This window comes from Dreissena polymorpha, chromosome 12 (genome assembly GCF_020536995.1).
Source record: "Dreissena polymorpha isolate Duluth1 chromosome 12, UMN_Dpol_1.0, whole genome shotgun sequence".
NCBI classification, from domain to species: domain Eukaryota; kingdom Metazoa; phylum Mollusca; class Bivalvia; order Myida; family Dreissenidae; genus Dreissena; species Dreissena polymorpha.
The window spans coordinates 20,990,759-21,017,766 of record NC_068366.1 but is presented as its reverse complement, the minus strand read 5'-3'; the positions used below and the strand labels follow the sequence as shown (position 1 = coordinate 21,017,766).

The following is a 27,008-nucleotide window of genomic DNA, read 5'->3' as shown; positions in this document are numbered from 1 at the left end:
ATGGTGACTGCCAACATAACTTCATTTGTCATTCCTAATGATGATTGTATTGTTTTAGTCTATACCTGCAGCATGATTAATTCCTCCTAATGTCACTGCTAATTCCATTATCACGTTGTTTGCATCGCACCCAGCTGTACATTGCTTTGCAATGTATACATTTACAATCATTTGTCATAATTTGGGACTTGGCCATACACATAGTTACCAGTGCCTGCTGGAAGGGTATTCTGGAAGGGTATTGGTAACTGGGTCATCAGAATGCACTCCAACCACAAATCCATTGCTTTATTCCCATAAACGTTCTGTCCTTGCAATCTTGGAAAATGGGGCAAATTGCATGTGTGTAAGTCCACACAGGCTAATCAGGGAGGACGTTTTTGGAGTTTATTATATTTTTTGTCTCTTATTACTGAAAATCAAGTTTATGTGGAAACTTATAAGCCTGTGTGGACTGCATATCTTTGACAGTGTTTTTTTAACCATTTTGGGAATGCGGTCAGGTCCGTTTGGATTGGTGACACTTTACACACATGCATGAGCCCCTTTTTCCCAGAGCAAGGTTCATTTGTAAGATTTAGTAGAGAACCCTTATGGCACCCTTTTGATTTTAAGTGATGATATTTGGTCAAATGTTCTACATTTGCTGGTTTTACCTGTGTGTGCCGTAGTCTTGTATAATTATAGCAACCAACCACAGTTTTGGTTTCAAAATCCTGAAAACCAATTCTTATGCCATGAAGATTTGCCGAAATTGTTTTATTACATGCAGCTTTTTCGTAGGTTTTATGGTGCACGTACATGCGCATGTAGTACCATGCATTGCATGGTAACAAGTTCAGAAATATTTAAAGAATACAGCATTTATCCAGAAAGAAATCGAAAGACATGCCTTGCCTTGACTGGAACCCACTCTTTTGTGAATTTTCAATTTTCTTGTCACCAGAGCTTTAAGGCAATCAATGACAGATTGATTGATTGATATTGCCTCAAAACCTCAATTAAAATATTGATTATTCCCCCTGCTATGACCAAGGTATCAAAACTATGGCAGAAAATTAGGCTTAATGCATGTGTGAAAAGTGTAGTCCCAGAGTGCCTGTGCCATCTGCACAGTCTAAGCAGCGACAAACTTTTCCGCTTTATGGTATTTTTTTAATTAAAGTAAGTCTTTTTTTAGAGTAAATACAGTTTAGGGGGAAAGTGTCTTCCCTAATAAGACTATGAAGACTGCATAGGCTAATATGAGCAGACAATTTACTCACAACCATTATGCCCGTTTTCCCATAGCTGAGCTCATATCCCCTGCAAACTGCTGTTCAAGATCACTATACATATGAGTCGCGTTCTGAGAAAACTGGGCTTAATGCATGTGCGTAAAGTGTCGGCCCAGATTAGCCTGTGCAGTCCGCACAGGCTAATCAGAGACGACACTTTCCACTTTTATTGTATTTTTAGTTTCAAGGACGTCCCTTCTTACCGAAAATCAAGTTTAGGCAGAAAGTGTCGTACCTGATTAGCCTGTGTGGACTGCACAGGCTAATCTGGGACTACACTTTACGCACATGCATTATGCCAAGTTTTCTCAGAACGCGACTCATATATATCAGATGTTGATCAGTAAGAAACTGATGCATTGCTTTCCCTGGAAGAAAGCGTATTTACCATTGCGTAGATAAGTCAGGAGATACCGCTGCCAGTCCGCCAGAAAATCCTGTCATATCTTGAAATGAAGTTGATGAAAATTGATGGCGGAGATGTGACAAGTGTAGGCCAGAGTGGAATCAAGGAGAGAAGTAAAGAAGATTGCTTTGAAATTAATCACCACAATTGATTGGCTGCGTGACAAAAGAGATTATTAGCATTTGAGTCACATGGGAACAGTCTACATGAAGATGACATGAAAATGTATTTGACATTTGAGAAATGCTGCTTTTGTTACGCTTTATTCCAAGGCATGCGTTAAATTGTTGCCATCAATTTGGTGCCAGCAACAGGCAAATACTTTTGCAGCTTGTCATTTGCGATAAAATAATCCTCTGATGATATTTAAACCTTTCAGTGCGGGAACCAAATTTTCAAGGCCTTTGCAAACAGTTTGGATCCAGATGAGACGCCACAGAACATGGCGTCTCATCAGGATCCAAACTGTTTGCTATTCTGATAGTATTCTTTGAAAAACAATCGAAGAAAATGATAATTTTAGAAATTCAGCAGATGACATTTTAGCAGACGACAAATTTCCCAGCATGCAAAGGGTTAAAAAAAAAAGCACATTGGCCAGTCCTAATAGCAGTGAAATGATGAATGTTTGGTTTGAAATGTCTTAAATCCTAAACTTCTAAGATAATTAAAAGAATAAGACTGTGATGCTGGGAAAATAATCTCAGATGATTTACTTGTGAAGAATAAGTTTGTAATTTACATATAGCTTGAGAAAAATAGGTTCAAAACACCTATTGCTTAGCAAAATATTATGCTAAAATCCAAACATTTAAATATTTGTGATATAATTCACTTGGTGCATTCGACACTTTTTACAAGCACCAGTAAGTCTGGATAATAATAGCAGTAATTGTTTGTAATTACTGAATTTCAATAGTGATTGTTCAGAAAAGGAAGATATTGCATCTGTGTGTTTCTCGGTGATGATAATTATGGACGATTTCCATTGTCAACTGAATCAATAATAAAGATTCCATCTAGATTAAGTTTCAGAAATTTTGATGATGGTGCTTATCCATTAACGGTTTATATATGTTGCTAATGTAGTTGTTTTCTATAAACATTTAGACAACACAGATTGTTGTCATTTACTTACCATTTTTGGGTATTTGCACGAAAAATGAATACAAAAGAACACACAAAATACACATGACTAAAAAAATCTAAGACCTTCACATTAGACACTGAAATGTTCAATAATGTGGTTCTGGAAATTGGGGGCATCACAAATATGTTACTTAAATTATATAGTGCTATGCAAAACGGAGCGATTTATGTCCACTTGGGATGTGGAAGTGGTCATTTGTGTCTCAAAATTGAGCTTCATAGCAAGGAATAACTGAACATTTAATGGACAGTTTTCAACATGGGTGACATTTATTTAACCAAATTTTTCGCGTTTATGATGACTGCTTTATTTGGAAGGCACCAAAGATTATATTAAGTTCCATGTAATAATATGATTAAATATTTACTTGTTCAGAAATACTTGTTATAGCTTTTAGTTGAATGTAACCTAAAGTAAAGTTCTACAGGTTATATCCTTACCACAGGCAATTATCACTTACTTTGTGTTGATTTCACATCATAACGTTATGCATAATTTTTGCAACTTAATTTACGATGCTAAATAATACGTTTTTGCTGATTTCGCTGCATGAAATTATGTGATTGATGTTTGCTTAATACAGCTCTGGCATGCAATGAGACTGAACAGGAAAACAATTCTAAATCACTTTTAACCACTTTCTTCTGTCTTCATAATTATCTTTAGCAATTTCTTCGTGCATATTTCTAATAAGTCTTTGCAAGATGGCCAATAAAAAATCACAACCTAATGCAATCTGAGTGTTTAATGGCCCTTTCTGTTCCTGAATGGTTCACTTTGATTCTCGCTTGTATTCATGTTACATTTTCCAAAATGTATGGCATTTTTAGGAATGTGTCATCTTTGAATATTGTCACATAATTCAAAAATGCTTTGCTTCTTGATCAACTGTTTGGGACATGGCTATCAAAACTCTGTTTACACGAATAAGTATTGGGGCATTCTATTTTGTTCCATGTGCAAGTAATAGGACGAAAATTCAACCAATGAAACATCACATTGAACCCCTGCAAAAAAGGATTCATGAGCTATTGAACTATTTTCAGAATTCATTAACAGTTTATGGACTCACAATAATTTTTTCCTGAACTGTTCATGCACTCTAACAATCGTTCATTAACAGTTAATTTTCCCCTACCGGAGTTATGGTTTGCACTCTGTGTGTGTGTCTGTCTGTCTGTGAGTCTGTCTGTCTGTCACACTTTTCTGGATCCTGCGATAACTTTAAAAGTTCTTAATATTTTTATGCCCCCATTTCGAAGAAAAGGGGGTATATAGTTTTCGCACTGTCTGTCGGTCGGTCGGTCAGTCGGTCGGTCAGTCGGTCAGTCGGTCACACTTCGTGTCCGCTCTCTAATTCAAATAGTTTTCATCCGATCTTTATCAAACTTGGTCAGAAGTTGTATCCAGACAATATCTAGGTCAAGTTCGAATATGGGTCATGCCGGGTCAAAAACTAGGTCACGTGGTCACTTAGTGCATTTCAATGATTATGCATGGTGTCCGCTCTCTAATTGAAGTAGTTTTCATCTGATCTTTACTAAACTTGGTCAGAAGTTGTATCAAGACAAAATCTAGGTCAAGTTCGAATATGGGTCATGCCGGGTCAAAAACTAGGTCACTGGGTCACTTAGTGCATTTCAAGGATTTAGCATGGTGTCCGCTCTCTAATTGAAGTAGTTTTCATCTGATCTTTACTAAACTTTGTAAGAAGTTGTATTAAGACAATATCTAGGTCAAGTTCGAATATGGGTCATGCCTGGTCAAAAACTAGGTCACGGGGTCACTTAGTGCATTTCAAGGATTAAGCATGTTGTCCGCTCTCTAGTTTATGTGGCTTTCTGATTTATTTTGATATTCTAAGACATTTTTATGCCCCCGAAGGAGGGCATATAGTGATCGGACTGTCTGTTCGTCTGTCAGTCCGTCTGTCCGTCACACTTTGCGTTTAGATTTCGAAAAATGCTCATAACTTCAATGTCGCTTCAGATAGCAATTTCATATTTGGCATGCATGTGTATATGGACAAGGCCTGTCCGCGTTTAGGTTCGAAATCTGCGTTTAGGATTTGAAAAAACCAAATAACTTCTACCAAGCGTTTACACAGTTATACTTTTATGTAGTGACACAGTTACAGTTGGGGGCATCCGTGTCCTGTGGACACATTTCTTGTTTCATGAAACTTGAAACATGGATAGAGGGCAATATGGACATTGTGCACGTCATTTCATTTTGTTCCTACGTCAAAAAATCTGGTTGCTATGGCAACAAATAGACTAGAAATACTGCTGAAAATGGTGGTTTTCTGGATCCTGCGATAACTTTAAAAGTTCTTAATATTTTTTCATGAAACTTGCAACATAAATAGATGGCAATATTGACATTATGCATGTCATTTCATTTTGTTTCTACATCAAAAATTGTGGTTGCTATGGCATCCAAAAAAAAATAATTCTGAAAATGGTGGAATTTCTGACAATGGTGAATCCGGTAGGGGACCATATTGCTTGACAAAAGCCTTGTGAATTACATCTAATTTTATTGTTTATTTGCATTTTGAATAATTTCATGGCACCATTGCAATAGTAATATGGCATTATATGACCATCTGCATACAGGGCATTATATGACCATCTGCATACAGTCACTGCTTGACTTCTCAGCAAGTAACAATGGAAAAGCCTTGCCAATAATAACAAATATATCTGGAAATATGCATGCATATTTATGAATAAGCAAATCTGAATCATTGGGTAGATAACAGTCCAGCTGCACTTAATTAATTAGAGGCAGCCTTGATCTGTGAAAGTTGGGCTTAAAGGGGCCTTTTCACAGATTTTGGCATGTTTTGAAGTTTGTCATTAAATGCTTTATATTGATAAATTTTGGGTCTAAAAATCTCCAGTAAAAAAACCAATAATACATTTCAGAATTAAAAAAAAAGTAACCCTCAACGGGGCTCGAACCACTGACCCCTGGAGCCATGGAGCAAAAGCCAACCGCTCTATCCACTAGACCATCCGCTCTCACACCATGACGCACAAATGTTTTACATTATATATGCAATCCTCGTAGTATAAAAAATTACAACGACAACAACAGAATTCTCCAAATTATTCAATCGTTTCGCGTTGCAATGCTTAAAAATTTTCAGATTTTTAAATCGTCAAAAGATGCATATAATGGCTATTTTAGAGCATGTTGAATGTTCAGTATTACTGTTTCCTCACAAATATCATAACTTCAAGGAAAATTTGCGAATCTGAAACAATTTTTGTCAATTTCGTCAATTTACCAAAGCGTGAAAAGGCCCCTTTAATGTGCTTCATTTGTCATCCCAAATTAGCCTGTGCAGTCCTCACAGGCTGATCAGAGGCAGCACTTTTTGCCTAAACTGGATTTGCAGAGGAGAGACTTCTTTTAAACAAATAATTCAATAAAAGCGGAACATGTCGTCCCTGATAAAACTGTAAGAGCTGCAGGCTTGCCGCTTATCAGACACTTTACTCACATGTATCAAAGCCCGGTTTTCCAAGAATGCAGCTCAAATAAAAAATGAATCATTTCAAAAGGGATCATATTGGTATATGGGATCAAACCAGCTGTTGACAGCCACCATGGTAAAGGGAAGGATTAAATTGGAACTGAATTCAATATTTAATCAGAACTCTACTGACAGCCACTGGGAGTGTGTCACTCAATTTTGTGACCTCAGAAGCAACCTTCAGACAGTTAACTATCTCTGTCCTTGATTTTCCATTGTTCTCTTGAGGTGCTTCAAGATTGTCTCAGATTGCGTACCCAGCTTGATGAAAGCCTGTCATCAACAGATCAATCATTTTGACTTGAACTTTTAGATTGGGATTTTTTCATATTAATTGCACACTTTGATACATTGACAAGTTTTGTCTTCAATATACTCACACATAATTATACTAAATTATAGACTGAGGATTAGTAAAAAAGCATTATTTCTATATATTATATTATTACATCAATATAAAATATATAATAAACTAAAATCTTTTATATAATATTGACTTGATTTTTCTTCAATGAATACAAAACTCTCATGCAAATATAAGTAGATATTTTTGGCTCGAGCACCAAGTCCCCATTGAGAGCTTATGTTGTCATTCTATGACTGGCATTGGGCACTATGTTTTATCTGTCATGTGTCATTCACTTTATAGCTGATTATCATTCTAGAGGCCACATGTTTTATCCAGTCTTCATGAAACTTGGCAAGAATGTTTTTTACAATATGAAGACTGCAGCGTTCTGGGGGAAAAACTTTGTCACTAGGTCGAATCTTTTAAAACCCTTGTTAATACTCTAGAGGCCACATTTATGAGTCAATCTAAATGAATCATAATGTCCTAATGGTAATCTAGTAACAATATTTAGGCCTAGTTCATAATTATGTGAAAACAATTGGTAAAATCTTAGAAAAACCTTGTTTCCTCTCTAAAAACAACATTTACGACTAAGTCACTAGGTCAAGTCTTCAACCTTGATCTCAGGTGAACACACATTATAATAAGTTGCAAAACCAGCAAAGACACAAACTACATGTACCTTGTAACTTTGTATGTTACACACAGATCAGTAGACCTGTGAGCATTACTGCTGCCAACTTGTTGTGTGTCTCTATATTGTATGTTTTCCATCAGTTTAGGTGTTTGAAACTTAAGACTATTGATTTCACTGAGAATTTAATCAATCTCAAAATTTCCTATGACTTCCAAGCCTTTGTTTAGTAAAGGTCAAACAAGTTCTTTGTTAGTGCTATGTTGACGGATGAAAAATATTATTCTATTGATGAAAACGATTTATTGACCATTATGCAACATCGCTACATGAGTGTTAAACATGTAAAAATAATCATGCGATTTTCAATTTAATATCAAGTGTCCATTAATTCCTAAACAAGATTGCACAAAAATAGATGTATAGAAATAGTTATTTTCAAGCATGTTGACCAGATATATGGTTATTAATACTTTTTTATGCCCCCCTTCGAAGAAAAGGGGGTACACTGCAACTCCAATATATCACGGTCCGTTATATCGCGTTGTCCAATAAATCGCGAATCGGCTATGACTCCCAAAAATTGATGAGCATAATTTCTAAATAACATACTTTAAAATCTGAGAATTTGATGAGATAAAATCCGTTTCAAAGTTGTATTTTACCCTTTTTTCACCCACCTTAATTTCTGTTTAATCCGACATTCATAATCCAGTTTTAACCAGATTGTTTGCTCTTATTGTACACCACTCTAGCACCTGTGTACTGCGATAAACAATAATTCAACTTGTCAAACATCACAGGTCATTTGGGGTGTTAACCATTCTCTATTGAATTTGCTTTGAACTGCCGAAACGCACCAGTAAACACATGAAGGTGTATACAATTATAACTGTAATTGTCACAAGTCAATACTGACCTATCTCAGCAATCTTAGCGCTTTAGATACAGTGTAAATTATTTGCTTTTAATTGAGAGGTGAATCATGTCCCTCAGTTTGTCAAACTTTCCATGCTTTTCATGAGCTGAATGACGTCATTTCGTAAATGGGTCTAATTTGTGCATGCTTTCTTGAACAATAACATTTGACAATGGTGTTTCGGATTACAAATTTAATTATATGCATTTCAAAATACTTACATGGAATAATGATTTGTGTTATACCAATGAATAACATATATATGTAACACACAAATCAATATGGTAAGTAAATAGTGTGTTTTGAGATTGCCAAACTATGCTAATGCATACATATACATGATGAATAACTTGACAATTTATATCGCGCTCCGGATATATCACGGTCGCAATCTTTGGATCCCTTCAACCGCGATATATTGGAGTTGCAGTGTATATTGTTTTGCACATGTCGGTCCGTCTGTTCGTCTGTATGTCCGTCAGTTCACCAGATGGTTTCCGGATGATAACTCAAGAACGCTTAGGCCTAGGATCATGAAACTTTATAGGTACATTGATCATGACTCGCAGATGACCCTTATTGATTTTGAGGACACAAGGTCACGGTGACCTGAAATAGTAAAATGGTTTCCGGATGATAACTCAAGAACGCTTATGCCTAGGATCATGAAACTTGATTTTCAGGTCACTAGGTCAAAGGTCAAGGTCACAGTGCCAAAAAACGTATTCACACAATGGCTGCCACTACAACTGACAGCCCATATGGGGGTCATGCATGTTTTACAAACAGCCCTTGTTGTTATAAAAATGTTCATACAGTTAATATAATTAATAATATTAAAATAGCTATTTATGATATAGATAGAAGCCCTAGATAATGTTAACTGCCCTTTCCAGTTTTTTAGCTAACCTGAGCTGGAAGTGCTCATGGAGAGATATTGTGATCACTGTATGTCTGTCATTGTGTGTCTTCTGTCTAAATCTAAATCTTGAAAGTGAGTGGACTAGACTAAAATCAGATGAGCGCATAATGCCATCATGGCCCTCTTGTTTTTAATAATTCAATTTTTTTTTTACAGTTCCTATTTAGTTAGAAATAGTGTAATAATATTAAAATTGTATGCATATTAGGAAATCTGTCAATAAGGTATTTGCCATCAGTAGTAAAGTTGATTTAAGCTGATGAAATTAATTTTCCAATTCAGTAGTATTGAAAAGGAGCTATTTGTGCATGCTGGCTTCAGTTTACAGATTTCAATCGTCCATATTGAGTGCAATTTTCTAAGCGTCATGAAAAAAAGGTATTAGGTTCATTGGAAGCGTTTCAAGTCAATGCTGTTTAATATAGAAAGATTTTAAAAAAGGAATACATTTTAATTTTGAGGCTGATCATATCAGTGATTTTTTTGTTACACTTCCTATGCATCATCAAAATAAGAAAATCTTAAAATTGCTGCTGAATTGGGCTCTGAAGAAAGATAGTTGAGTAATCATAGAACCTGTAGAAGTTTAGTGACCTCAGGGCTCAACATTATCCTAAAAACCAACTTGCCCTGCCTTTCAAGTACTTAGAAAATCTACTTGCCCTGAACGCAAAGCCACTTGTTCAAACATGAAATATCACATTAACTGTAAACCTCATATTTATTCCCCCCTTCGAAGAAGAGGAGGTATATTGTTTTGCACATGTCGGTCGGTCTGTCAGTCGGTCTGTCGGTCAGTTGGTCTGTCCACCAGATGGTTTCCGGATGATAACTCAAGAACACTTTGGCCTAGGATCATGAAACTTCATAGGTAGATTGATCTTGTCTGGCAGATGACCCCTATTGATTTTCAGGTCACTACGTCAAAGGTCAAGGTCACAGTGACTTGAAATAGTAAAATGGTTTCCAGATGATAACTCAAGAATGCTTATGCCTAGAATCATGAAACTTCATAGGTACATTGATCATGACTGGCAGATGACCCTTATTGATTTTCAGGTCACTAGGTCAAAGGTCAAGGTCACAGTGACTCGAAATAGTAAAATGGTTTCCGGATGATAACTCAAGAATGCTTACGCCTAGGATCATGAAACTTCATTGGTACATTGATAATGACTGGCAGATGACCCCGATTGATTTTCAGGTCACTAGGTCAAAGGTCAAGGTCACAGTGACGCGAAATAGTAAAATGGTTTCCGAATGATAACTCAAGAATGCTTACGCCTAGGATCATGAAACGTCATAGGTACATTGATCATGACTGACAGATGACCCCTATTGATTTTCAGGTCACTAGGTCAAAGGTCAAGGTCACAGTGACTCGAAACAGTAAAATGGTTTCCTGATGATAACTCAAGAAAAATTAGGCTTAAGATCATGAAACTTCATTGGCACGTTGATCATGACTGGCAGATGACCCCTATTGATTTTCAGGTCACTAGGTCAAAGGTCAAGGTCACAGTGACAAAAAACTTATTCATACAATGGCTTCCACTACAACTGACAGCCCATATCGGGGGCATGCATGTTTTACAAACAGCCCTTGTTTTAAATAAAGATCAAAATAATACACCATAAAACCTTTTTTTTTGCACATTTAACAAAATGAGTACAGCAATTAAAGTCTATTTTAAGTCTAAATTAAATGCTCTTTGTTCTTTTTTGCACATTCCCGAGCAGACAACTAGATTATAAAATAACTTACCCGGACCCAACTTTTACTTGCCAGGGGTAATAGGACAACTGTTAATGTTGAGCCCTGGACCTGAAGGTGAAGGGAATTGTTTGTGCACGGGTCTATTAACGGAAGGCAATCTGCAAAAATCTCAAAAGAGTTTGTCAACTTTCTAAATATTTAAACGTAATGAGTTTTGCTAGGTCAATTTATTGTACAATCTCCCAAAAATTATTTACTGTACACAAGTCAAGAGTTTATTATGTAACAGTGATTAACAAATAATTTAGAGAAGTGCCTTGTTATTTTGTATACAATAAATGAACATACATAACAGTCTAAAGCATTAATTGATGCCTGCAGTTTCGAAAATTAATATAAGCATGTCTATCAGTAGTATCGACCCTCTTAATGAATACATAAGAATTTTGGAAGTGAACAAATACAAAAACACCCATGTGTTATATGTCAATCTATAGATAAATGTGTATTCTTGGACATAACAATGAAAACAGCATTAAAATCTGCATTGTTTTGACAAAATACTGGCTAGATTTAGGTCCATGTAGTAATCCTTAACATGTACAATGGTTCTTATAATATCGGCCATTCTGATTGGTTGCTAAGATGTGTTATTATGTGCATGTGCTTGTTCTAAATTAGTATCTTAATGGAAAATGAAATTCCTGGCTATTTCTCGCCCATGCTGTTCTTAAAATATTTTTACATTTAACTAAAAAATAAGCGGTATATAAAACATTTAATAAAGCTACTATTAATCCATAACCCAAATAACATAATTGACGGCTACGTAATTTAAGGTTCATGTAGAGGCTTCATTTTGAAAAATGTGGGACCCCTAGCATTCAACTCAAATTTGACTAAAGGAAGAGTGCCACATTGATAATGTATACATATATGCTTTAATGGATGTTTTTCCTTCAAACTGCTACCATTTTTGTACATCAACGTATCATAACATCCACAAAATCAATCAAAATACAAAGAGATTTTAACACTAAAATATACATTATTTTCAAAAATCTGAATCATGTTTATTCCACGTATTTCGGCGGAAAATTATATAACTAGTGAATGATATCGACATTGACGAGGGCAAGTTACGCTTAAATAGTAAAAAAAGTTTGCATATCTAGAAATATCAAAACTCGAACACATGTCATTTCATCACCATGGGGGCAGCCATTTTTAAATTAATAAAATAGAAAGAAACATGCTAAAAACTCACTCATCGCCTAATTGACATTCCATACGGTTGACGATGACAAATGCATTGGATTGTAATCTTTCCGTTGATGTTTGCAAACTGCACGATCAGACCTCATAAACACTCAAAAGAATAACTATGTAAGAAGCATTTCACCAATGTTTACAATCGTTGTCGAATCACATATACTTTATTATTGCGCATAAAATAGTACGCTTACAGACTGACAGAAAGATCTAGATTACTCCGTTCAATTCATCACGGTATACTATTCTATTGATAATATATAATAATACATCGCTTTAACAATCTGAAAGTAGTAATAATTCTTTTAAACGGAGTTTTTAATAACGAAAGTGAAAACAACGGAAGTTGGTTGGATATTCTGTGAGATGCACTTCGGCTCCAGAAAAACAATACAAATTAACTAAAAAGACGTGTGGCGGACAATTTTCAGCTGGAAACTATTTCAAATAGGGTAAGTGATGATATCTCTACGCGGTCATTTCTGTTATTTAGTGCAATCTCTTGCTGATTAATGTTAATAGTTGTTTTACAAGTTGCCACCAAACTGTCAAAATAAGCATGTGTTATCTCAGGTATGTGTATACACATACCCGGTTTTCTCACCACTGCACGTGGTTTCGACCGATTTGTTTTGCACGTTTTTCTACGGATCACAGCGATGACCACGCTTTCAAATGGGTATAAGGAATCGAAATATAAAATCAATCGTTTTGCCAATTTCTTTATATTCCTTTACAATTTTATATGTCGTCTGCAATCTATTTCAATTTGAGATGGTTTAAAATTTGCAATTTGGTTGAGAGGTAAATAACAAAATTGTTAAGCCTTTGAAATAGAATTGTGACTCTTATTATCCACCATACCTGGATTGTTAAAAAGTAGTTACGTTTTAGTTATTTTTAGAACTATGTTTAGGATATTTATCCAAAAAAGGCAGTTGAATAAAAACTCATTTGTTGTTTTATGACAATAATTTTCTGTGAAATGTTGCTAACTTGACCTTGTATATGTATATAGCTTTGTATTTATTCAACTTAAGGTAGTGCATATCATTCCTAACTTTAGATTGAGATTTTGTAAATTAGTGTAAAAAAGTATTGGTTTTAAACCAAAATACGAATAAAGCACACAAATATTGAATGTCAAAAATGTGTTTATGTTATTCTATCCGTCTTTAGCTTTAAAATGATATATAGTTTGACCATATTGTACCACATTCAATGAAGAAAAACCAAAGCGAAGTTTTAATGAATTTTATCCCCCCCATGAACCTTAAAAATCATAGCATCACCCATGAATAAACATCACCTACTTTCCAATGAACTACGGAAATCATGAGAATGATGGTCGTAATAGTCATAAAATAAAATAAAACTTCTAAAAATTGAAAAATCATTATTTTTCCATCACTTCTTTCGGGTTTTTGGTTAAAGTCAAGACACTATGATGAGGGCAAATACTATGAAAAGAAGTGATATTCAAATATGTGTGTACATTTTTTTTAGATGTTAGTCAAACCATGTGTATATGTCTTTTACCCCTCATTTGCTGACATAATATGTGATTGCAAGAGGTCTATATCTGATTGTTTGTGATTTGTTTATTTTCAGGTAAGTGTTCTGGTGTTTTATCAGCTGGAGATTCAAAGTGGAATCAAGTGATGGGAGGTCTTATAGTAGAGTTACACAGCAGTCTTAAGCAGGTGACAAAACACAGATAAGAACTAGGTTTGTTAATTACACCTTTGTGGTTGTATTTATCAATTATAATCAACATTCTCATAAAAATATACTTTAATGCATATCATGCTGCTGTGAAATTAGATCTTGTATATGGATGTTATATCTAAAAAAATCTTAAATTTTGCACTCATCAGCAAATAATTTTTTTTCGCAATATTTCAGCGATTGAAATGTGTTTTTTTTACGTAGATTAGAGTTTTTCAGCTACGTTACATACCTTCAACAAAACTGGCCTAGATTTTTAAACAGCTATAACCCTTTCCTCCATTAGAAGCAAAGTAAGTAAAAATGGCTTTTGCAAACAGCATAAAACCAGAACAGCACAGTCTGTTCAGGTTTTATGCTGTTTGCTGCTCATCAGTATCCATAGTTTTGAAAATGAAGCCTTTAAAACTTGAATCTAGTAAAAAATCTTAAATATAACTTTGTTAGGGACTACAAATGTGTGATTCTACGTATCTAAGTGGTAAAGGGTTCTATAATGTAGACAGTAGACTCAACCAAACCAAGCTCAAACTCATCATCATTTAGTTGTACGCAAAACTCACAGAACAATCTTCCATGGCAATTACCGGTAGTGTTCAAGCATCTCTATTATGTTGAAACTTGTTGACATTCCAAAGTTTTACTGGGTTTACTGCTGAGTTTGCCTTGATATAATGATTGGCTTCCATATGATAAAATAAATAACTTAATTTACAATGTGCTGTGAAGATTGTTATCTTCATTTCATTGGTGCTGGGAGAGGAACTTATGTGGAATCAAACTTGACCTTATTTCCTACTTAATATATCATGCCAGTTATTGGCTTGATAGTGACTGCAGTTTTTATTAAATGACTTCTGAATTTGGTGATTCTGTATTAAATACATTTGTGAATTATGTAGAATGTAGTTGTTCAACTTAAATGTAGGTAAATGTCATATGTGACGTTTACACTATTCTCAAATAATAGAAAGGGAAATAACTTCTGGAATAGTATTAGCATTTTAGCTCATGAATTGTCTCCCCTGCTGTGTATGTGATTCACTACATTTGCAACTAGAAATGGCGCGGCAGAGGCCGACGCGTATCCCCACGCCGAATGTTTGACCTAGGTGTGCCCCAGGGTTGGTAATGGGGCCATGCATAGCTGAGATTGACCGTATTGTCATAAGAGAAGTTCATCATCAATTAGAAGTGAATTGGTGTAGAAATGAAGAAGTTATAGTAAAAGGCAATTTTGGGTGGATCTGACATATGTGGGCAGGGCGCCCCAGGGTTGGTAATTGTGCCATGCATAGTTGAGATTGACCGTATTGTCATAAGAGAAGTTCAGTATCAATTTGAAGTGAATCGGTGTAGAAATGAAGAAATTATAGTAAAAGGCGATTTCGGGCGGGTGTGGTCTATGTGGGCGGGGCCCCAGGGTTGGTAATGGGGCCATGCATAGTTGAGATTGACCGTATTGTCATAAGAGAGGTTCAGTATCAATTTGAAGTGAATCGGTGTAGAAATGAAGAAATTATAGTAAAAGGCAATTTTGGGTGGGTGTGGTCTATGTGGGCGGGGCGCCCCAGGGTTGGTAATGGGGCCATGCATAGTTGAGATTGACTGTATTGTCATAAGAGAAGTTCAATATCAATTTGAAGTGAATCGGTGTAGAAATGAAGAAATTATAGTAAAGGCAATTTTGGGTGGGTGTGGTCTATGTGGGCGGGGCCCCAGGGTTGGTTATGGGGCCATGCATAGTTGAGATTGACCCTAATGTCATAAGAGAAGTTCAGTATCAATTTGAAGTGAATCCGTGTAGAAATGAAAAAATTATAGTAAATGGGAATTTTTTGGTGGGTGTGGCCTATGTGGGCCGGCGCCCCAGGGTTGGGATTGGGGCCATGCATAGTTGAGATTGACCCTAATGTCATAACAAAAGTTCAGTATCAATTTGAAGTGAATCCGTGTAGAAATGAAAAAATTATAGTAAATGGAAATTTTTGGTGGGTGTGGCCTATGTGGGCGGGGGGCCCCAGGGTTGGGAATGGGGCCATGCATGGTTGAGATTGACCGTATTGTCATAAGAGAGGTCCAGTATCAATTTGAAGTGAATCGGTGTAGAAATAAAGAAGTAAATGTAAAATAACCTAAAAAAATGAGTGATAATTTCTGACGCGGCCCCACCCCAACCGCTATAACTTTTGACCCAGGGGTCAGATCAAAATTCCAAATAGTGCAGGGTCGCACATATGCTCATAGCTACCATGTGTGTAAGTTTCAAGGTTCTAGTGCTTTTAGTGTAGGAGGAGATAGTGGCCAGGACGGACGGACGGACGGACAGACGGACGGACGGACGGCGGAGATAACCACAATATCCCCACCTTTTTTTCAAAAAGCGTGGGGATAAAAAACATTGCAAAATTTTGGTGATGATGTTCTTTTATATGAAAATGTTTTATCAATAATTTAAAATAGACTTGATTCAGTGACTTTGAATGATGTTCTTACATATTTCTACTCATTGTAGTGAATAAAGTTTTTATTAGGAAAATTCTTTGTTGAAACATGCTATGGGATATGTAAGCATAGACTGCATGAAATTGTTTCAGGAATATTTGTCTTTATAAGTTCTGTAGTAAAAAGGGAGATAATTTAGCTGAAAGATATTTCAAAAGGGAGGATTTGTCTTTCTGTCATGTAATGTCAAAGATTTCAGCATTCTGCAATTTAAAACTAAAATCTTAAATGCGTTTCTGCTGAAGTGATAACCTAAGTTTGTTTTAGAAGAAAGTTATGTGTTTTAGCAATGATGTAAATGAATTAAAGCAAGATGACATCAGACTGTGAAGTTAAAATATAAAAAAGATAATTATGCACAGCAGGATGAACAATAAATATTTCCAGATAAAGTGAGGTAAAAGTGAAATTGATTAAACTATAACTCGACCAACTGTTATTTCTTGTGCCCACCCTAATAAGTTGTTTTAGATTTATGATGAAATTGCTCAATTCATGAAGAACAATTAAGTTTGTTTGTGATCATTTTCTCTACTACGCTGGCATTTGCTTAGTTAATTTTAAATTTACTTAAATAAAACGAAAGAAAAAATGTTCATCAGAGATATAAAAATGTATGCATGTTATTGCATATTTTATATTTAAATGGGAATCATTTAAGAAAAGAAAGCAAAACAAAGGTTACCCAACCTACCCACCCTTTTGTTTGGTGATGTTTGAAACAAATTATGACTTTGGCTTAACCCTTTACCACTTTAAAGATACGTATTTTAATGCATTTGTAGTCCCCAAGAAAGTTATATTTAATTTAAGACCTTTCTTACTAGATTCTAGTTTTTAAGGCTTTATTTCCATCATTTAGATACTGATGAGCAGAAAACAGCATAAAACGTGAACAGACTGCGAGTTACTCACAGGCTGTTCTGGTTTTATGCTGTTTGCACATAGCCATTTTCACTTTGCTTCTAATCAGGAAAGGGCTAAAGAACAAACAATGATGAGAACTATATTGTACATTTAAGAAAAAAATTATCAAGAGTTTTATTAGTAGCTTAATATGAATTTTTTTTCACATGTATAGAAATTTAATGAAAATTATTCTTGCCATTTTAAGATAAAAGATTGTATATTAACTACCAACAACTTGAAACGCTGAAGTTTGTCTTCTCATGTAGACCTGGACTGACATACCTCGAATTCCAGGTGAAACTTTTTTCTCAGTTTTCTTGGGTAATTGGCATTCAACATCCATTCACACCATTTCACCTCTGATTTTTTGTTAATTACATGTAGGCCTAAGATAGATAGAAAAGGAACAACTTGACTTCAAGACTAGAGCAAGAACAACTGGCTAATGAAAGTGGTACCATTTATTTCATGGGAATATTTCGCCATGTTCTGGGAAAACTGGGCTCAATGCATGTGCCGGCTTAGCCTGTGCACTCTCCACAGGCTAATCAAGGGTAACATTTTCTGGTTTTATAAAAAAATTGCTTTTAAGGAAAGTATATATCTTCAGAATGAAAATCTACTGAGAGTGGAATGTGTCCTCTCCCGTGTAATGTTAGCCTGTGAATGTTGCACAGTCTAATCTGAGACAACACTTTATGCACATGAATTAAGAACAGTTTTGCCAGAATGAGGCTCAGATAGTTTTACTCTTGGTCTATATTCTGATTTTTTTTTTTTTATGCCCCCCGGATCGAATGATCGGGTATATTGTTTTTGGCCTGTCTGTCTGTAATTGTATGTGTGTGTGTCCCAAAACTTTAACCTTGGTCATAACTTTTGCACTATTGAAGATAACAACTTGATATTTAGCATTTAGTGTATCTCATGGAGCTGCACATTTTGAGTGGTGAAAGGTCAAGGTCATCATTCAATGTCAAATATATAGCTTCAAAGCGCAGAAGGGGGGCATTGTTTCACAAACATAGCTTCTGTATATACAAGTAGGGGAACGGGGGGGGGGGGGGGGGGGGGCATTTTGAGGGTATAGACTGAGGCTTTGACCCATCAGGATTTCGTTATTAGCTGTTAATGCATTTAAAAACCTAGTGTGACTGATTTGGACTTAAGGTTACATTTGCTCACATATCCAAATAAGGCTATAATTCCTTATAGTAGCTTTTGTTTTGAATGGAGATTTTACTCACTTTTCAAGTCCAGCAGTTAATTATAAAGTAACCTTGCCAATTTATGCCTTGTATATTTCAAAAATTTGTCATAACATAGGATAATTCCCTGCCATGCAAACTGTATGAGATGCCATTAAAATGGTGGAGGTAGTTAGAGCAACCTTGGATACTGTATTGGTGACCTTTGGTTGAACCTGGGTTAGGATCTCGGGCATACCTTGCTCCATTGCTAATGGCAGGTGGCACAAATTCCCATGTGTTAGACCCATTAAATGTGGAATTTGCTCTTCTTTTGGGAACTCACTGTTTGAACTAAACGGGTAGACTATAAAACTGGCCACTTAGGGTGGACTATGAAACTGGCCATTGGGTAGACTATGAAACTAGCCACATCCATCGGATGGTAATGTTTTGTTTTCAAAATCAGCTTATGCAGTTTATTTTCATGCTTCTGTGCCTTCAAGGTTACATTTTTAATTGAAACATTGATTTTTATCATCAAGTGTCTTTAGAAGTCTTCTTGAATGGTCTTGGGATATGAAATAAATTATCAAATGAGTCACACTGGGAAAACAGGCCTTAATGCATGTGTGTTAAGTGTTGTCAGAGAATGAGAGATTAGCCTGATCAGTTTAACCCTTTGCATGCTGGGAAATTTGTCGTCTGCTAAAATGTCTTCTGCTGAATTTCTAAAATTAACATTTTCTTCGATTTTTTTCAAAGAATACTATCAGAATAGCAAACAGTTTGGATCCTGATGAGACGCCACGTTCTGTGGCGTCTCATCTGGATCCAAACTGTTTGCAAAGGCCTTTAAAATTCAGCTCCAGCGCTTTAAGGGTTAAACAGGCCAATCAGGGACAACTATTTCCACCTAGACTGGATTATTGCTAAGAAAAGACTTCCTTTAAACAAAAAAATCCATAAAAGCTGAAAGTGTTGTCCCTGATGAGCTTGCTCATATGCATTAACCCTTTGCATGCTGGGATATTTTGTCGTCTGCTAAAATGTTGTCTGCTGAATTTCTTAAATTAGCATTTTCTTCATTTTTTTTCAAAGAATACTATCAGAATAGCAAACTGTTTGGATCCTGATGAGACGCCACGTTCTGTGGCGTCTCATCAGGATCCAAACTGTTTGCAAAGGCCTTCAAAATTCGGTACCAGCACTGAAAGGGTTAAGCCCTGTTTTCCCAGAGTGTGTCTCAAGTGAATGCAGTGGTAAATTAATTAACCTGAGGCTTGCCCATAGTCATAGTTTGATGTAGACAAGCTGTTAACATTTCTTGGTCTCAAAAATAATGTAAGAACTTTGATCAGTCCTGCTTGGTCAATCTGCTTCTTTTGAAAGCTGGTTTTATATATAATTAAATCTCTTAAAAATTTGGGTTAATTAAATCATTATACAGCTTTGTACGAAATGATTCAATAAAATACTAGAATATCTACTTTTAAATCATGTTAAACAACTGCAGTAATTTACTGAAATATTGTGCCTCTTCATCCCCTGGAACCACTTTCCAAAAGTATAAAATGTGTTTACAATATGTTGGTACTGAATGAAAATCAAGCTGACGTCATAGCAACCATTTGAGAAATACCTAGGTCTAGCAGATGTTGCGTTCTTGCAGGAAAGTTAAAACTCGTTTAAAAACACTGTATTATTATTTTTGTTTTATTCATTTTCTAGCTGATATGCGTCAATGGTTGATCATAAATTTTTACTTGTGTGAATTTTATTGCTATATGCTAGTTTGGATTTTAATTAACCATGTGAATTCTGAAAGAATTTTAGTTTGAAATTGGGACAGGTTAATGTGAATTTGCGCTGTTAAAATTTGCGTTAAAAGGATTGTGTTTCTTTGGGTACATATGCGTGTGAAAATAATGCTTCAAGGAGTTAATGAGGAATCTGGTATTTATATGTTATAAATAAGCTTTTCATTGTGTTTTCATTTTGTTGGTACTGTAAGGGTACTTGTTCATTAGTAAGTGCACAATTGTACCTGTGATGCTGTGAGTTTATTATAGATTTTATTCATAACATTCAGCTGCTAAAATATTTCAGTCTTAATAATTGAAAGCAATGTTTTTTACCATTAGGCCACGACTTTTATATTTCTTGGTTTACAAAACCGCCGACCCTAATTTTTGGAAAATGGGAAAAAAAATAAAATCGGAAAATCGTCTTTTTTTTTATATATTTTATTCCCGACCGCACTGAAAAACGAGCGAAACGAGAAAAAAAACCGATCCGGTTTGAGTACGGATGCGAATAAAATCAAGTAAGTACAATCAACGATTGGTTCACATATATTACAGAGATCGGGATATTTTTCAATGTGACACAGTATGTACCAGTCCTTTTATGGGCACTTCTCAAAATTTATTTAATTACAGACAATAGGAAAATCAGCGTCAGTAAAATGTCGACCGCATCAAAATTTATTTCCGAGTCTGTGACGCAACTATATTTTTTAACATGTTTATTATATTAAACATACCCGATATTATAGTAGATAAAAAGTATTACCTTGCAATTTGATAATTAGTATAAATAATCCAATAAAACACTGCCATTATTTACGATATATGTGTTTAGGAATTTTGTAAACACGTCCGCCATAGTTTAAAGGAACTGTACAGAAAGTTTGGAAATCAGAACAAATCGGTATATCTCGGAAAATCATTGATAAATGTATTTGTCGTTTTAATGCTTACCCCTGCGAAGATTTTTAGAACTGTTCTATAACATTTCTAGAATTGTACTGGAACTAATGACTAGAAGTGTTCTGGAATCATCCTTAAAATGCTCTAGAACGATTTAGAACAGTTGTTGAACGTTAAATGAGAATAATTTCTAGAACAATTTGTTCTGAAACAGTTCTGAAGGTTTGTTCTAGAACAATTCTTGAACTAGCGTTCTAGAACTATTCCAGAATTTTTCTTGAATAAATTTCCAGAACTGTTATAGAATTGTTCTAGAAATTTTTCTCATTTAACGTTCAACAACTGTTCTAGAACAATTCTTGAACTATCGTTCTAGAACTATTCCAGAATTTTTCTTGAATAAATTTCCAGAACTGTTATAGAATTGTTCTAGAAATTTTTTCTCATTTAACGTTCAACAACTGTTCCAGAATAATTCTAGAACATTTTCAGTATGATAACAGAACAGTTCTAGCCGGTGTGTTCCAGTACAATTCTAGAAATGTTTAGAACAGTTTCGAAGGGTTGCTTCAAATAAGTCTGGAACAAATGTTCAAAAACAGTTCTGAAAATGTCCGTAAACAGTTCTTTTCAATCTCTTCGGAGGCATCTGATGGGATCAGGCTCTTCTGTGTACAAGCAACTTGTCACGAGGCTCTGTAGGTGTTTGAGCACTTTGCTCTGAAATCATTTAGATAACAAATGTAGTCACATCTTAAACTAAACAAGAAGTCTAAATGATCCAGCTGGACAGTATTACAAATATAGACATAACGTCTTTTTATTTAGTCAATATTGAGTGTACTTATTATCAAAGTATTCAAACAAATAATTACACATTTGATCACAACATTAGTATTTTCAAATTGAGAATGCTTCAATACAGCAAACCTTGTAAGTAAACTGGTGATGGATAACACAATTTGACATTCAGCACCAACTTAAATACGAACGCAATATATTCAAGACACTGTTGCAGGTTTTTATGATTTGAACGCATTAAGTACTGGATTTTATATATTTCTAAGGGATTAAAATAAAAAGTATTAGACAACCAACATACTACTGAGATTTTGCTTTGCAGCATTGTTAGTCAGGTCAATATCTTCGGAGGCATCTGATGGGTTCATGCTCCTCTTTACAGGCAACTTATCACGAGGCTCTGTTGGTGTTTGATCACTGAACTCTAAAATCATTCATGAAATGCGTTGAAAACCAAACTTGAGCATTGTGTCATGCGATCATGAATACTTTGTTTTAGTCCATCAAATTTCACATTTGGAAATTCTGGCTAGACTGGGTAGTTACTCATACAAACAATTAGCTAATGTTATCGAATGTTTGTTCATCAGATTTTTTTTTCAAATAAATTCACTCACCCCTGGCTAGTGAGTGAGTGTGAAATTGGATAACTGTGAACAATGTGTTCATGTTTCATTTATAACAGGGAAAAAATCATATATCTATAGGCAGTGTTGACCAACTGATAAAAAAAATACTTATAATAACACTTATTCAATGGAGGCAAATTGAATTTCTTGAGTCTCATTTAAGTGTCCAACTCACATTCATAAATATTAAAGCCTGTAATTTTGGACTGCCTGCCTGTCACTGAACTGTGAACATGCCTTGAAAATAATACCTACCTTGAGTTTTTTTCCTATCTTAAGTTGCCTCGAAAGCATGCTAAGGCGGTCGCTTTGCTTGCTTTAAGAGAAACCTCGTCATCTGTAATCAACAGTATATACAAATTTTAATATTATTATTATGACAATATATTTATTTACAAGATTATTTTTCGTTATCCGAAAATATGATTGCCCGAACCTGTACTATTTACAACAAATTGTTTAACAATGATCAGGAAGACCCCTTAACTTTAATATTGATTTATTTCAATACTTTGTATTTTTTATCAATACACAGTGTTATAAACAATAAGTGAAATATACTTGCTCTACGGCGATTGAAATATGGACATTTTTAGGGGACATTGTTAACCGAGACACCGCCTCGTCAAATAGGTCCGCGTTGAGCGAACTGAAATATCATTTTGCGGTATTCTCCGACAGGAATTTATTAACATTAGTGACGAGGCGGGCTTAACGCTTTCAGTCATAAAAAAGTGTTCGCCCCTTTCAAGATTTTTTTAGATTGGTACCAAAAAGTTTGGCTATCAAACGAATTTACTTACGATGGATTTCACTGATCACCGCATCGTATGTTTGTTTTTGGTAAGTGGCTTTGATGAGATCTCCCTCCTGGTAGTGAGCAACATCTATTTTGGGTGCGACTACATTTTGTGGTTCGATAAAGCTCATACGCGATTGAACAAGAAAATAACGTCTGCCATTTAAAAAAAGCGCGCTTATATGCACCCGACTGTTTTTCGTTAATGCTGTTCCGCTGACAGTCTACGGAAATAAAATAAAAACCAGTCAGCTCTGTTTTGTGAATTTTGGCCAATGAAATTATCTCTTACATTTGGGGTTAGGCTGGGTAGATTTTCAGAGACCCGTATGATGCGGTGCTGAAATAAGCTTTGGAATTTAATTTTCCAACTTAAAATTAATCCCTCCTTACTAAACTCATATCTTCATGTTAAGTTAAACGACACATCGAAAGGAAAACCATCTTCATGTATCGGAAAATGGTAAGTACCAGTGCTTGATATGTGATAAAGAATAATCAACCAGACAGAGAGTTCTTACGATGCTGTCCGGTAATCTTGCGCAGTTAAGGGTCAATTGTTTTAAAAACATGTTCTTTTATAAATTGGCAACATAATATCTAAATTTATTATGAAAATTATAAGTTCATGTGCTTATTAACACAAAAATATCTGATTAATTCAGTGAAGAACTGTCCGATTTGATTTCAAAACAAACATGACTCACCTCATTTTCAAACTATCACAGTGTCCGGTAATCTTGCGCACTTTGTATAATGACCTCGTTTAGGCAAAATTGTAGACATATGGTGTCCAATTATTGACAAAAAACATTCCAGAAAAATATTTTAAAAATCAGTTTGCAAAACCATTGAAATTAAATGTGGATTTCTAGTGCAGTTTTTGTTCACTACAAATCAAAAAATATATAATCACTAATAATAGTGGACAATTACAACAATGTAATAAAAAAGTACCGGTATGCGTGAAAAAAAAAAGCATAACAGGTTTGATACCACGATCATGCTTCCATAGTGTACAGAAAATATCAAAACTAGGCCATTGCGCATGCGGAGATCATACCAAATTGGTTTGACAGAATGGCGGGAAATGATGACTATGTCGTCTGATGCGATATATTTTCATGGCAAAAAATACCATAACTGATCGGATATTGTGCAATGGAATGCTTAATTACACATTGGATTTATGAATTCTTAATTTAAAGTATGAAAACGCTAAAGACTGCAGGGAATTTGTGATTCATTTTGAAGTTTTCGTAAGAAGGCCAGTGTTTACCATGTATAGGGATGACGCAACCGGTGTTTAAATGTAATGATCGAATTTAATTTTGCATGGAATATCCTACGGCAACCCAAATTCGACGACACCTAAATTCGACGATGTTCTATTTGTATTGATTAAATGGATGATTATTGTCTTGGAATCATTTCAAAGTAATACAGCCGAGTTTAAAATTATTATTTTGTGCTATTAAACATTTCATTATTTCTTTCATTATTTGCTAAATATTGCTTCATGTAACAGTTACATCGTCGAATTTGGGTCACACTGGGATACGTAACTTTTAAATCCGTTAATTCTTAAAAATGTGAAATTCCATCTTTCATCACTAAAGAAAACCATTCGTCGTCTGCGAGATTCGCAAATGCGAAGTGTGCAAGATTACCGGACGCGCAAGATTACCGGACTTAACTGTACCTTCGAAACACGGGTTAAGTAAGTCAACGTGTATTGTGGGTCGAACACTATTCTTAATACAGCTGTTATTACAATTCATAAATGGTCCATTTGCTGAAGGGCGAGTATAAGGCAAATGGACGCATTTTTTTTCTGTTTTATAACTGGTTATCATTTTTTTAAACCACATAAACACCAATGCTTATTTTTTTTTAAGATTACACTGCAAGTTAGGCAAGTGATTTCAGTATTTAACAATGCTCAATGTTTACATTGAAAGTTTCATTGCACGCAACTTCAGGCTGGGATTATAGACCTGTGATGCTCACTAAAATAACTTCTTGAGGCCCGGGAATAGTTTATTATGAGACTTTAATCTATCGATGACTACAAGAAGACGAGACTTGGCAAAACATTAAATAATCTAAAAATTTGTGAAATTAACATTAATAACATGCAAGAGTAAAATGACATTGGTCACCTTTACACCCATGTATTCTGGAATGCCTGACTGAATAAGGTTAATTACTGAAATTTTAACTTAAGAAAAGCATATTTCTAAAACATCATTACAGAAGAAAACACTTGGTTTACATAAAACGAAAAAAACAAGTGTTATTTTGTCCGAATTATGTTGCCTTCCAGAAGTAGTTACACACTTGGTAGTGTGGCTCACACATGAGGTAGAATGGCCGTGGTAACTACTTGGGAGGCAAAACAACTAGGGGAAAGGAAACTACTTGGGAGCAAAACAACCTGATACTGTACAGAATTTAATTTTGTTTGAACATGTTGATTTTTGTAAACCACAATCATTTGCTTGTGAATTAAGTTTCTGTAATTATAAACCTGTTAATGAGTTAAAGAGTTTATATTTGTTTCAAAATATACATTCATATGTCTTTTTTCCAGGTCCACTGAAGCGTGTGAAGAAACTGTATTTTGATGATGAAACACTTCCAGTGCCACGTTCTACACACTATTGGAGACAGATTTAATGTAGAAAAACTACACAAATATCTGAATAATGTTATGAAAAAGATGGATGAAATCCGCCCATTACAGTTACCAGAAGCTCCTGTAGTTAGTCACCTAATTCCAGTTTAGTTCTCTGAGATTCTTGTGATGGTGAATGTTGAGGAACTCTGTGAAGTCCTAGTGTTTTAATTGACACAAGATTACATGCAAATTCAGAAGACACTAAGTATGCAGAATTCCGAACAGATACAGTAAAAAAATATTAAATAATGTGTAATTTGGTGACAAATTATAGTCAGTTATATACATGTATATGTATGTGTGTAGCAGAAGATTTTGTAAGGACTTAAAGGAGAAGTACTTTTTGGTATTTCAGGGATAATTTTCTCCAGTTCTCCATAAAAGCTTATGTTTGGATACTCATTAGGAGTGCCTTGTAACGTTGTTTCTAGTGAGTACCCACATAATGTTTTAAGATTAGAAATAATACAAAGTATCCCAGACCTATCAACAAACACTCCTCCTTAACATTAGTCCTCTGTTTGTGTATGATATATATATATATCTCATGATATGACAGCAATATCTTGCAGACACCACAGCAAGCAAAGTTTCAATGTGAAAATTGTTTTGAAATATAATTTGAAAGAAGTCAAATTATCATTGTCTGAACAAGTTTATTTTAAATATGTAGAACAATTGTAGGACAATTGTAGACTTTGGTTCTAGACCTGTTCTATATGTGTTCTTATTCCCCACTAGAATGTTTGTAGAACTTACTGGTTCTTAAAGAGTTCTAAATGTGTTCTAGAACTACAGTTTAGAACATTTTTAGAAATTTCTTGAACTTATTTTGTTCTAGAAATGTTCTAAAAATGTTCTTGTAT

At 35.0% G+C, this 27,008-nt stretch overlaps 1 protein-coding gene and 1 long non-coding RNA gene across 5 annotated transcripts in view; one reads left to right on the top strand and one right to left on the bottom strand.

Moving 5' to 3' along the window:
- LOC127853988 (cGMP-inhibited 3',5'-cyclic phosphodiesterase 3A-like) overlaps positions 1-27,008 on the top strand; it is a 206,292-nt gene that overhangs the window by 80,052 nt on the left and 99,232 nt on the right. The window lies entirely within an intron of this gene.
- On the bottom strand, positions 21,280-23,653 carry LOC127853996 (uncharacterized). Its single transcript, XR_008036868.1, has 4 exons — positions 23,467-23,653; positions 22,919-23,000; positions 22,336-22,458; positions 21,280-21,953 (listed from the first exon to the last, which is right to left on the bottom strand). It is a non-coding gene; the product is annotated as an uncharacterized LOC127853996 (long non-coding RNA).